This window comes from Bos grunniens, chromosome 3, assembly GCF_055505025.1.
Source record: "Bos grunniens cultivar Pamir isolate PY7600 chromosome 3, Bosgru_T2T1.0, whole genome shotgun sequence".
NCBI classification, from domain to species: Eukaryota; Metazoa; Chordata; class Mammalia; order Artiodactyla; family Bovidae; genus Bos; species Bos grunniens.
Genome location: NC_141167.1, coordinates 120,267,827 through 120,280,486, shown reverse-complemented (window position 1 = coordinate 120,280,486; position 12,660 = coordinate 120,267,827). Strand labels below are relative to the sequence as shown.

The window sequence follows — 12,660 nt, the reverse complement described above, 5'->3', positions numbered from 1 at the left end:
ATTTTAGGAATTATCTTAAATTGTATGTCACAGTAGTAACCAAGTTTCTTTACAATCTCAATTGGTTGATGCCAAAGCAAAATGGTTAGAGATGATCAATTGCTATTTATGGTTTTACAGTGGCTTTTGAATGACTCTGTAGCTATTCTATGAAGAGGGGAGGAATGATGATATCCCTTATGTGCAAGCGCTTGTACCCTTATCAATACATCAGGGAAAACAAGGAAAGGAAGGGAAAGAGGGCAAGGATGTGCCGAGTCAAACCTTACCTCCTTCCAGCTGAGCTGGGTGTCCCAGATGCACCTGCTCTTATGCCAATGTATCCATTCCTTCCTCTACCTTCTGTTCTTTCCCACCATCCTTTCTTCTTGATTCCTGACTCCAGGAATCAGGACTTCCCTTCTTTCTAGGGACAAATAAGAAAATCCTGTTATTTCCTGGACCACAGGAAGTTGGCCTGGTATCACCAACTAAGAACCAGTGGAGTATTCAGTCTGGGACAGGAGCCACTCCCAGGGCAGGGCAATTTCAATTGCTGTTATCTCACATAGGGGGATAAGTGCAAATAGCCAGCTGGGTTTCTATTGTTATTGAAAGGATCATAACCCTCCTTTATAGGGATAATTATCTACAGCTGAAGCCCACTTGGCTGTACCCACAGATGAACCAAACTGGGACCCCAGTGAGGGAGGTATGCCCTTTTAGAACAGTACTTTGACAGGGTTTTGAAAAAGAGAACCAAAGCAAAAGTGAACTAGACTCAAGAAATCTGGCAAAAAAAAAAACAAACCCAAAACCCAAACTCACAAATGAAAACCCCAGGAAAAGGAGACAGAGCTCCCCCCTGCTCCAAAGTCTACTAAAAGGTAAGTTCAGAAGTGTGTACTCATAGCACCCTGGGGAAGGCCAAACACTCGGCCAGTACAAATCCCATTAAAAAGGGACACTGACACCTAACCCAAAGTAATATCATTTGAGGCGAGAGGATCACCTCTCCCACAGATTGACTTGTTAGGATACCAGCCAGTGTATTCCTTGCGCCTGCCTTTCCTGGATGACTACAAAATTGGCAGTATTAGTCCTGTCCCTGCAGGTCAGTTGGAGACTGCTGTTCTCAAACTTGACTTGGTGATCACCTTTGCTCCAGTCAACATTACAACTGAGGTAAAGTCTGTTGAAATGCACCATGAAGCTTTAAAGTAAAGTCCTTTCTGGGGACAATGTGGGGCTTCAATGTCAAAAACATGTCTGTCAAAGATGTTAATCATGGCAATGCAGCTGGTGATAGCAAAGATGACCCTCCAGTGGAAGCGGCTGCTTCACAGCTCAAGGAATTATCTTGAACTATCCAGGCCAAATCATTGCTGGATATGCACCTATGCAGGATTGTCACAGAGCTCACCTTGCTTGCAAGTCAGCTGGGACGAGGTGAAGATAGATCATTGCTCCAGGAAAAAAGCTGGAAGATGGCCTCAAATTCTCGAACTCTGCTAATGCTGCCATCGTTGACATGGTTCCTAACAAAACATTATGTGTTGAGAGCTTCTCTGACTATCCTCTTCTGGGCCATTTTGCTGCTCACAACAGGAAAGACAGTTGCTGTGGGCGTCATCAAAGCAGTGGACAAGAAGGCAGAAAGAGCTGGCAAGGTCACCAAGTCTTCCCACAAAGCTCAGAAAGCTAAATGAGTGTTATCCCCAATACCAGCCACCCCAATCTTAATCAGTGGAGGAAGAATGGTGTCAGAACTGTTTGTCTCAGTTGTCTCGATTGGCCATTTAACTTATAGTAAAAGGCTGGTTAATGATAATGATGTATCATAAAACCTTCAGAAGGAAAGGAGAATGTTTTGTGGATCTTTTTTTTTTTTTTCTGTATATGACACTTTTAAGCTACTAGTTTTTAAAATAAGTAGCTTCTAATTAGTTACAACCCTTTATCTCCTGATATGGATTAGGGCATTAGAACTACATTCATCCTGGAGACCACAATTAACAGGAAAAACCGGTACAATGAATATTAATTTAAGGATAAGGCCTTGCCAGTTGCCCTGCTATAGATCAGTGGTTCCCAGAAGCAGGCTTAAATTAAGCCCCTTTCAAATAGTGTATGGTAGGCCATTCTAGGTGTCCATCCAGGTGAGAAAATCTATAAATGCCCTAAAAGACCTAGAAGTTCCCAATTATGTTAAAACTTTGGGCACTATACCAACATCTGTTCACGAGCTTGCCTCCAACAGATCTGCCTCTTCAACCGAAGTAGATGGTAATTTCATTGCAGCTGGAGAAGGATCAACCAGTTTGTTTAATTTTGTACACATAAGTAGCACAGGAATTTAGTATATGTATTGGGAACTGGAGCCAAAACTCCAGTTCAATGACAAATTAGACAGCAAAGTGCTGAGAGGTTTCATCGGGTTCAAATAGTTGTAGATAATAAAGGATTGACTAAAGAGCCTAGGAATATTCATCACCGGGAACTCTTCGTGCCTTTCCCCACGAGATTGTAGAACGGACACCAACAGTGGGGAATTGTAATAGGGAAGAATCTTTGTATTCTATTACATGTTACTCACTAAGGGATATTGCCTATAACAGCCCATCTCTGGGAACCCTGCCTCCCAGGTAATGAGCATTAAGTTAAAATACTTTTGTTTAGCTCACAGGAAACATCCTGACCAGGCCCATTGTGAATGACTGCAGGGAGGAAGAAACTAACATGTCCCTCCTGGACGCTGACCGGAACCAAGAAATGTTTGACTTGACTCCCTCATTTTAGTATAAAAGAAGCCTGAGTTCTAACTTGGTAAGATGGTTCGTGGAGACACAAGTCCACCATCTTCTTGGTCTGCTGGCTTTCTGAATAAAGTCACTATTCCTTGCCACAACAACTTATCTTGATTAATTGGCCCATCACGTGGTGAGCAGTACAGCTTGGCCTTGGTAACAAATCCAGATCTTTGGATGATTCTGGCCTCAAGGTATAGGGGAATGAAAAATGATAGACTCACAAAGTGACTCATAAAGCTTCTTCTTGAGGCACCATCCTTTCTGTTCCCATTTCATTATCCAGAGCCAGACACATGTCACATATCTTAGGGCAGGGGTTCATCCTCCTCCTTAGGGAGAGGCATTAAGACACTGAACAATCTAGTCCACCTTCTCAGTCCCTTCCTCTGTACACAGGTTCCCCATACAGCTTAAACATAAAGGAAAGTGAGTCAATTCTTAAGATCACTTAACTTGAAGTTACTTCTTAAAGGAAAGGAAGCCACTTGTGCAGACTATTTAGCTTCTTTATTAAGTCCATCATATATAGCTTTGGGCTTCTCTGGTGGCTCAGAGGTTAAAGTGTCTGCCTCCAATGCGGGAGACCTGGGTTCAATCCCTGAGTCGGGAAGATCCCCTGGAGAAGGAAATGGTAACCCGCTCTGGTATTCTTGCCTGGAGAATCCCATGGACAGAGGAGCCTGGTGGGCTACAGTCCACGGGGTAGCAAAGAGTCGGACACGACTGAGCGACTTCACTTCACTTCACTATATAGGTTAGGAGTTGTCTTTCATTATGGGAAATGAGTTCTTTATTGCTGGGAAAGCCATAACCTCCCCAAGGCCTGAAAGGACCAGGGCAGAGGAGACAGTGAAACCTTCCAGAACCCAGGAAGAGCTAGAAGCACAGAGGGGGACTTTCAGCAGTTGGAATCATGGAGAAATGCCACTGCTAACACAGCAGTGCCAATGCAGGGAGTGTGCAAAGGAGGAAACACCACAACCAATTTCTCCTCCCACTCTCCCATCCTGCCCACCTCTCATTAGCAGAACCCAACTAGAAGTTAGATGGCAAGGGATCAGGCTGTGCCCTCCAGGAGTACAAATTAAGGAAGAAAAGGAAAGAGAATGGAGTTGGGGGGGAAACAGGAAGGTGCAAGTGAAGAATAAACAACACAGCTGCCTTCAGCTATAACCAACTGGGAGTATCCTGTTTTTCCCAAGAACTAGGTCTCTTCATCCTCCTCAGCCTCACTCCTGCACTTTCTTAAAGGGTCAAGAGAGACTTATCCTACCTTCAAAAGAGTTAAAGCTCATTCAGAGGTGACCCAGTCTAAGTGAAAGTGAAAGTGCAAGTCGCTCAGTTGTGTCCAATTCTTTGTGACCCCATGGACTTTACAGTCCATAGAATTCTCCAGGCCAGAACACTGGAGTGGGTAGTGTTTCCCTTCTCCAGGGGATTTTCCCAACCCAGGGATCGAACCCAGGTCTCCCGCATTGCAGGCAGCTCTCTTTACCAGCTGAGCCACAAGGGAAGCCCAAGAATACTGGAGTATGAGTATTCTAATATTAATAGCCTATCCCTTCTCCAGAGTATCTTCCTGACCCAGGAATTGAATCGGGGTCTCCTGCATTGCAGGTGGATTCTTTACCAACTGAGCTATCTAAGTTCCCCCCGAAAAAGGAATCTCAGAAATATTCATACCTTATTCTGAAGGCCTAAAAAGAACAAGCACCTTTTGATATCTTTCTAGTTCCAGAAAATGGGGAATTGATTCCTCATATGGCTGGTCCTGCAATCAGATTGGCACATATGTAGATGCCAACATATACAGGAAGGAGGTACGATTCTGCACACCCCTCCACTAGAGTTTCCCCCCTTATGATATTTTCCTTGAAATAATCTCAAAATTACAAAAAATATACAAGTAAATATAAAAGACTTTTCCTGAATTATTTGAGGATAAGTTACCCACACAACATGCCATCATCCTATATATGTATGTTTAATGTGCATTTTCTTCCTGTAAGGATATTCTCCTGCCTAAGTACAATATAGCAATCAAAATCAGGAAATCAGTATCAGTATCCGCAGACCACATTCAAGTTTCACCAGTTTCTCCAGGAATTTACATTTGAGCAGAAGACTCTAGTTCAGAATTACTCACTGCATTTAGTTATGTATATTTAGTCTCCTTCAATCTGGAACAATTCCTCAATCTTTCCTTGATTTTCATGACTTTGACACTTCTGATGAATACACACCAGTTATTTTGTAGAATGTCTCTCAATTTGGGTTTGTCTGATGTTTCTTTATGATTAAATTCATGCATCTTTAGCAAAAATACTGCAGAAATGAAGCTGTGTTCTTCTCATTGCATCCTATTAGGTGGCACAGGAATTCAACTTTCCTGTTACTCATGATGTTAACTTTGATCACTGGATGAGATGGTATCTGCAGTTTCTCAACTCTAAAGTTACTTGTTTTCCCATTGCAATTAAAAGATGCTTTATTGAGAGGCTTTAAGAGACAATGGAAATGTTCCATTTCTCATTAAACTTTTAGCTTATTCATCAACTTATTAAGTTTCTATGGGCTCTTGCATTTTTATTTTACCCACTGGGCTAGGACCCATTCCTATCATTATTTACTTTGACATTTGAATTGTCCCAGATTTGGCAATGGGAGCCCCTCTCAGAAGTGAAAAGATCTAGTGAATGAAATGTATTTCTTCCACACACATTATCCTCTACTTTACCTCTATATTTATGTATACATTCATCTCTCCATATGACGACCATTAGTTCACACCAATGTCTTCAACACACTACATGGTTCAAGTGAGTTTTCTCGCTTTCCATATTGGTATATTCCTCTTCCAGAAATGAAGATTCAGACTCAATTTTCTTTCAGTCATTTGCTTATTTGATAAATTTCCCTGGATGACCAGTCTCCTTTTACTGCTTTACTTTGCCACTGCTCTTTCGTCCATGTGGACAACCTGCTAACCACATATCCTCTCACGTCCTTGTTTAGGGAGACTAACTTGTTTATGAATGTCTTCCATGTATTTCTTCCAGAAGCATTTTAGTTTCAGCTTACACATTTAGATATTTGATTCATCACATATTAATATTTGAGTGTGTTATCAGGTGAAGTTTCAGTTTGTTGACATGTTTATCGAATCTCTGTGACCCCATCTATTGAAAAGACTTTTTTTTCCCTCCCTTGCCTTGGTACTTTTGCAAAAAGTCAATTGACCAGATATATTTGAGTCTGTTTCTGAATTCTGCTCTTTCCCCTTGATCTATTTGTCCATCTTTATGCCAGTACTATTCTGTCTTGATTACTATGGATTTATAGTAAGCCTTGAAATCAGAGTCCTCTAACTTAGTTCTTCTTCAAGACTGTTCCGGCTATTCTGGATCCTTTGCCTTTCTACATAAACTTGAGAATCAGCTTTTACATTTGTAATATGGTGGTGGTGATTTAGTTACTAAGTTGTGTCCGACTCTTCTGACCCCATAGGCTGTAGCCCACCAGGCTCCTCTGCTCATGGGATTTCCCAGGCATGAATACTAGAGTGGATTGCCATTTCCTTGGTTGTAACTCTGATTAGGATTGCTCTGAATCAATAAATTAAACTGGGGAGAACTGACATATTAACAATACTGAGGCTTCCAATTTATGAGCATAGTATGTAGCTCTCTCAATATTTAGGAGGCATTAAGCTGCTCTCCCTCAAGGAGGTCCTGAATCTCACAGAGTCTCTTTCCACCTCAGCCTCGGGCACTGCCCCTCTTCAGGAGCCTTTTCTTCTGATTGCAGTCACTCAGCCTTAAGGGCGTGAAGAGAGGAACGTTCAGTTAGGGTCCCTCTTTGGTCATTTGCTCTGGTTAGGCACCTTGATACTTGAAGCTGATTCCTCTGGTATTGGTCTCTTCTCTTCTCCTTATCAGTGGTGATCTGCCCAGGGAAAAAATGAGAAGAAAAAAAGCACAAAAAATGAAAGTCTTTCCCTAATATAAGACTCTACTTTTCCTTTTACCATCCTGTGCCCAGTCCTGAAGATTCTACTCTTAGCATTCTCCAATGTGTCTTCACTGTCTCAGTTCTCCTTATTATTTTGTCATTGTTCCATGGCATAGAGACCTCAGGCCTTGCCTGCTGACATATCCCTGGTTCAAAGGGAACCTGGGGTTGTTTTCTGTCCATTGCTAGCCCCTCAGATCATCTCCACGCAGAAACAAGTGGAGTGGCTTCCTTTAGGTTAGTGTCTACATTTCAACATTCAAAAAAGGTTGTCACTTTTACTCTCACCCTCATTGTCTAGCTTTTAAAGCAAATGTGTCCACACTTAACTACCAAGAAAGGAATATTTTACACTTTAGAAAAATCACTGCCAACCAATAAATTTCAAATTTTCCATTGAATAAAATAAAGTTTGCAGAAAAATTTTGCAAAGTATATAATATTCCTCATCCTTGACTCAAGTCAAATCATCAGATCTGCATTCTTGGTTTGTACCATCTTGATTTATTCTGGAATTATTTTATATAACTATGTTATTCCACTGACTATTGCAGAAAATTGTTAGAAACAGTATTAGGTCTCTCATTTTTGTAATTACCTTTAGAATGTTATTGAGGATACTAATCATTACATCGCAAGTTTTTTATTGATTAAAATCCACTAGAGAATTTGCTCTCAATTCTGCTTACTAGGAAGATTTTTGCTACTCATGAACAACAGATTTGCTATAGACATATTGTTTTAATTTGACATGAACTAAAGAGCCTCTTGATGAAAGTGAAAGAGGAGAGTGAAAAAGTTGGCTTAAAACTCAACATTCAGAAAACTAAGATCATGGCATCTGGTCCCATCACTTCATGGCAAATAGATGGGGAAACAGTGGAAACAATGACAGACTTTATTTTGGGGGGCTCCAAAATCACTGCAGATGGTGACTGCAGCCATGAAATTAAAAGACACTTGCTCTTTGGAATAAAAGTTATGATCAACCTAGACAGCATATTAAAAAGCAGAGACATTACTTTGCCAACAAAGGTCCATCTAGTCAAAACTATGGTTTTTCCAGTAGTCATGTATGGATGTGAGAGTTGGACTATAAAGAAAGCTGAGCACTGAAGAATTGATGCTTTTGAACTGTGGTGTTGGATAAGACTCTTGAGAGTCCCTTGGACTGCAAGGAGATCCAACCAGTCCATCCTAAAGGAAATCAGTCCTGAATATTCATTGGAAGAACTGATGCTGAAGCTGAAACTCCAATACTTTGCCCACCTGATTCGAAGAACTGATTCATTGGAAAAGACCTAGATGCTGGGAAAGATTGAAGGCAGGAGGAGAAGGGGATGGAAGAGGATGAGATGGCTGGATGGCATCACTGACTCAGTGTACATGAGTTTGAGTATACTCCGGGAGTTGGTGATGAACAGCGAGGCCTGGCATGCTGTGGTCCATGGGGTTGCAAAGAGTCAGACATGATTGACCCGCTGAACTGAACTGAACTGAACTGATGAACTTGTGTTTCCCTTTTTGCAATGGCTAGTAGCAAGTTCAAAGACAAACTTATGACACAGATCAAGCAACTATGTACAACTTTTCTAAACAGACCTTGTGAAATAACCCTTCCATTATTTTTTTTAATTTTATTTTATTTTTAAACTTAACAATATTGTATTAGTTTTGCCAAATATCAAAATGAATCCGCCACAGGTATACCTGTGTTCCCCATCCTGAACCCTCCTCCCTCCTCCCTCCCCATACCCTCCCTCTGGGTCGTCCCATTGCACCAGCCCCAAGCATCCAGTATCGTGCATTATTTTTTAATTGCCTTCATTTTTATCTTCACATGGATTTTGCCTTTACATATTGCCTTTATGTAGCTTTTTAAATGTATTTTTATAATCCACCTTGATATCATAAGTTCTTTTGAAAACAAGGTGGGTTTGATTAGCAATAAATAAGAATAAAGAAAAGAGGTGTGAGGTCTAAGTACCTGGAGCTCTGGAAACAGTTATGGCTGATTATGGACTTCAAGGGTCACAGATATCCAGGAAGGAGCAAGGCCATGGACACCAAGGAGATGCCCTGGATGGCACGTGGTGAGAAAGGAGCCAAGGTCAAGTCTTGAAGGCATCTTTAATGGCACATGGTAAAAGGAAGCACACAAAGGAGATCAAAGTGAAAAGCCTGCAGCAAAGATGGAGGAAAGCCCTAGAGAGGATGGTCCATAGGCGGCACTGGTGGTAAAGAACCCGTCTGTCATACAGGAGACATGAGAGACGTGGGTTCAATCCCTGGGTTGGGAAGATTCCCTGGAGAAGGGCATGACAACCCTCTCCAGTATTCTTGCCTGGAGAATGCTATGGACAGAGGAGCCTGGCAGGCTATGGTCCACAGGGCCGCAAAGAGTCAGACACGACTGAAGCAACTTAGCATGCACACACACAGCAAGAGACTATGGATTATATTTTTCTCTTCTTTTTTTCTATAGGAGAAGAACATGGGAACCCACTCCAGTATTCTTGCCTGGGAAATCCCATGGACAGAGGAGCCTGGCAGGCTGCACTACATAGGATCACAAGAGCTGGACACAGCTGAGTGACTGAGCAGGCAGGCATGTACTGCAAATCGCCTGCTTACATGACAGTGCAGTCATTTCGTTTGCAGTACATTTACAGCAAGTATGTCCCCTAGAATGCACATCACCATGCACGACATGATGAATGCCATGTATCACCAACACCCCCTTAGCCCTAGACATCTTATTTTTTAAATTAATCATTTTTGGTTGTGCTGAGTCTTTGTTGCTGTGCGCAAGCTTTCTCTAGTGGTGGCGAGTGGGGGCTACTCTTCATTGAGGTGTGCAGGCTTCTGGTTGCGGTGGCTTCTTTAATTGCAGAGCACAGGCATTAGGTGCATGAGCTTCAGTAGTTGTGACATATTGGCTTAGTTGCTCCTTGGCACATGGAATTTTCCCAGACCAGGGATCAAACCCGTGTCCCCTGCATTGGTAGGTGGACTCCTAACCACTGGACCACTAGGGAATTCCAGATGTTGTCTTTTTTTTTTTTTATAATTGTATTAGTTTTGCCAAATATCAAAATGAATCCGCCACAGGTATACATGTGTTCCCCATCCTGAACCCTCCTCCCTCCTCCCTCCCCATCCCATCCCTCTGGGTCGTCCCAGTGCACTAGCCCCAAGCATCCAGTATCGTGCATCGAACCTGGACTGGCAACTCGTTTCTTACATGATATTTTACATGTTTCAATGTCATTCTCCCAAATCTTCCCAAAATTCATTACTTATTTTAATTTTTTCCACTAAAGGTTGAAATGACCATGATCACTATATTTGTGTTTCCTTATACATTCAAGTTTTCTGTATGTCATTTGTGTGTTTAATTGCCATGGAATTAATGTTTGTTGTCAATTTCATTGTTCGATTATCAATTCAACTCAACCAATGTGTATTGTGTGTGTATGCTGTTGCTTCAGTTGTGTCCAGCTCTTTGCAACTCTATGGACTGAAGCCTACCAGTCTCCTCTGTCCGTAGGATTCTCCGGGCAAGAATACTAGAATGGGTTGCCATATCCTCTTCCAGATGATCTTCCCGACCCAGGGATCAAACTTGTGTCTCCTGCTTTGGGAAACGGATTCTTTTTTTTTTTTTTTTTTTTTTGGGAAACGGATTCTTTACCATTGTGCCACCTGGGAATATCCAATGTGATTGAGAATCTGTCAAATGCTAGGGACTGGGGTTAAAAAAATATATCTGATGCCTAGGAACTTGAGTGGGAACACAAACAAATAATTCGAATACAGCCAAATGTACCTATTCTAGTGGATTTTAGGTGTTAGTAAGGAAATATTAGTGCCATATCTTGATTTTGAATAGGTAGAGCCTATTTGTAGCAAATGATATGAAAACAATGTTCAGTTCACCTCAGCCCTCTGGGTTGTAAGATTGTCTTCCTGTGTCTTGATATTTCAGAGCTGATTATTTGCATAGGCCTCTTCCTGTTAATTAGTCCTCAGATGTTTCTCTTCCTCTCCTTTTCCTCAATTCTTTTTCAGGTGTTTTCCTTATCAATAGCCTAATCTAGTAGTCAATTTAATCTCTCTTTTAATGTTTCATCAGCATTTCTTCTATAGTTTCTCAGTGTTCTTCCACATGGGTTAGCCAAGTTTTTGCCTCCTAGAGTTTAAATCATAAATTGTAGACTAAATAAACAAATTCTGAAATAAATACAAACATTTAAATATATAAATGGTCAGAACTACACAGAAATTCTTGTAGGCAACTCCCAGGTACCTGTTACCTGTCAGCGTGAACACTTACACATCTACCAGCTTGGATTTCACATGGTCATTGGATACTTTCAGATGCATGCTCTGGAGTGGCCACTTGAACCCATGCCCAGCTGTACCTCGGGGAAATACATCAGATATTTCTCCTTCACTAGCTGCGGTAAGTGCTAGGGTAGATGGAACAGGGGTTCAGGCTGAGGACTCTGAGATGTGCTGGGGGCTCAGTCAAGCTTCTCTGACATGTGATACTTTAGCAATCTTGATAACAGGCAGGACAAGATGATGGGTGATTAAGAATTCCAAGGGAGAAGAAAAATTCATAGCACAAACCTAAAACCCTGAAAAATGCATTCTTTATGTAATATTTTTTTGTCTACAAATTGGAAAAAGACAACTATATCTGACTCTTAACAGTGGTAAAACTCTACCCATCTCTAATTTTCAAATTAGGTTGAGAAAGGTTGTGTGTAGATCCACATAATCTCAAGTCCAGAATGACTGTGATATTTCAATTCGCAAGTCCCTAGATGCATTTCCGTACAGCAGGAGAAGTAAACTAGTTCTCCAAAGCTTTAAGAAGCCTTAAAACCAGTGTACTCAATTTTCTTCACCTCGTGTAAATGCGTGACCATCTACCCTTGAAGAGACAATTTTGCTGTACGTGGAAAGTCTATTGAGGCATTATTTCCCACTGTGTGGCTTTTAGTTTCTTTACTTTCCATTATACTTGTTCATCCTCTCTTATAACCTTTTCAGTACTCACACTGCTTTTGCATTTCTGGACATGCTAGGATTAATAATAATCCCCAAACAACCCCAATATGGCAGAACTCAAACACATGATCACCCATGACCACAACCACTCAACTTTTTGAAGTCAGGTAGTATTGATTGGCTTTTGTTCTCTTCTGTGGAAGACCATCATTGGAAAGACTTCTGTTCCAGCTTTGGAAACCATTGCAGTGGATCTGCGGAGCCCTTATATGCAGAAGGTTGAGAAAACTCAGTGAGTGCTTTAGGAAGACAACTCTGGCAGTAAGTGGAGGAAGGGAAAGAGGAGAAGATGAAAGGAGACGAGCTAGGAAGTTATGGAACAGACTGAGAGAAGTGGTGGTGACCAGAACCAAGACAAGGGCCCTGGGGACTGACTTGAAAACACATTTAACAGCATAATGCTTGAGGTGAAGGGAAGAGGTATACGGTTAGATGCTGTTTACAGAAATATATAACACCATGAAACTTGGCTTTCCCAGTGTTTTATAATGCTTTTCTCTTTTTTTAAAAACATATAATTCTTACATCTACTTTTTCAATTGCACTTTCTCTTCCACTGATTTATGGCTTTAGTGTGCCTGTATGTATGTGCACACCAGTACCACACTGTTTTACTAACTGTTGACCTGTAGCATGTTTTGAATCTAGTACACATGGTTTCCGTGAGCTCTTCTTTTTCAGTTATTCTTTCCTGTTTCTGTCTAAAAGTGAATTTTGGCATCACTTTTCTAGTTCTTAGAAAAATTCATTTAGGATTTTGATTGATATGGAGCTCATTCGC

The 12,660-nt window shown here is 41.3% G+C and overlaps 1 pseudogene; it reads left to right on the top strand.

Annotated features, from left to right (window-relative positions):
- The first annotated feature begins 661 nt into the window (after nucleotides 1-661).
- LOC147377102 (elongation factor 1-alpha 1 pseudogene) lies at nucleotides 662-1,688 on the top strand (annotated as a pseudogene).
- Nucleotides 1,689-12,660: the final 10,972 nt, after the last annotated feature.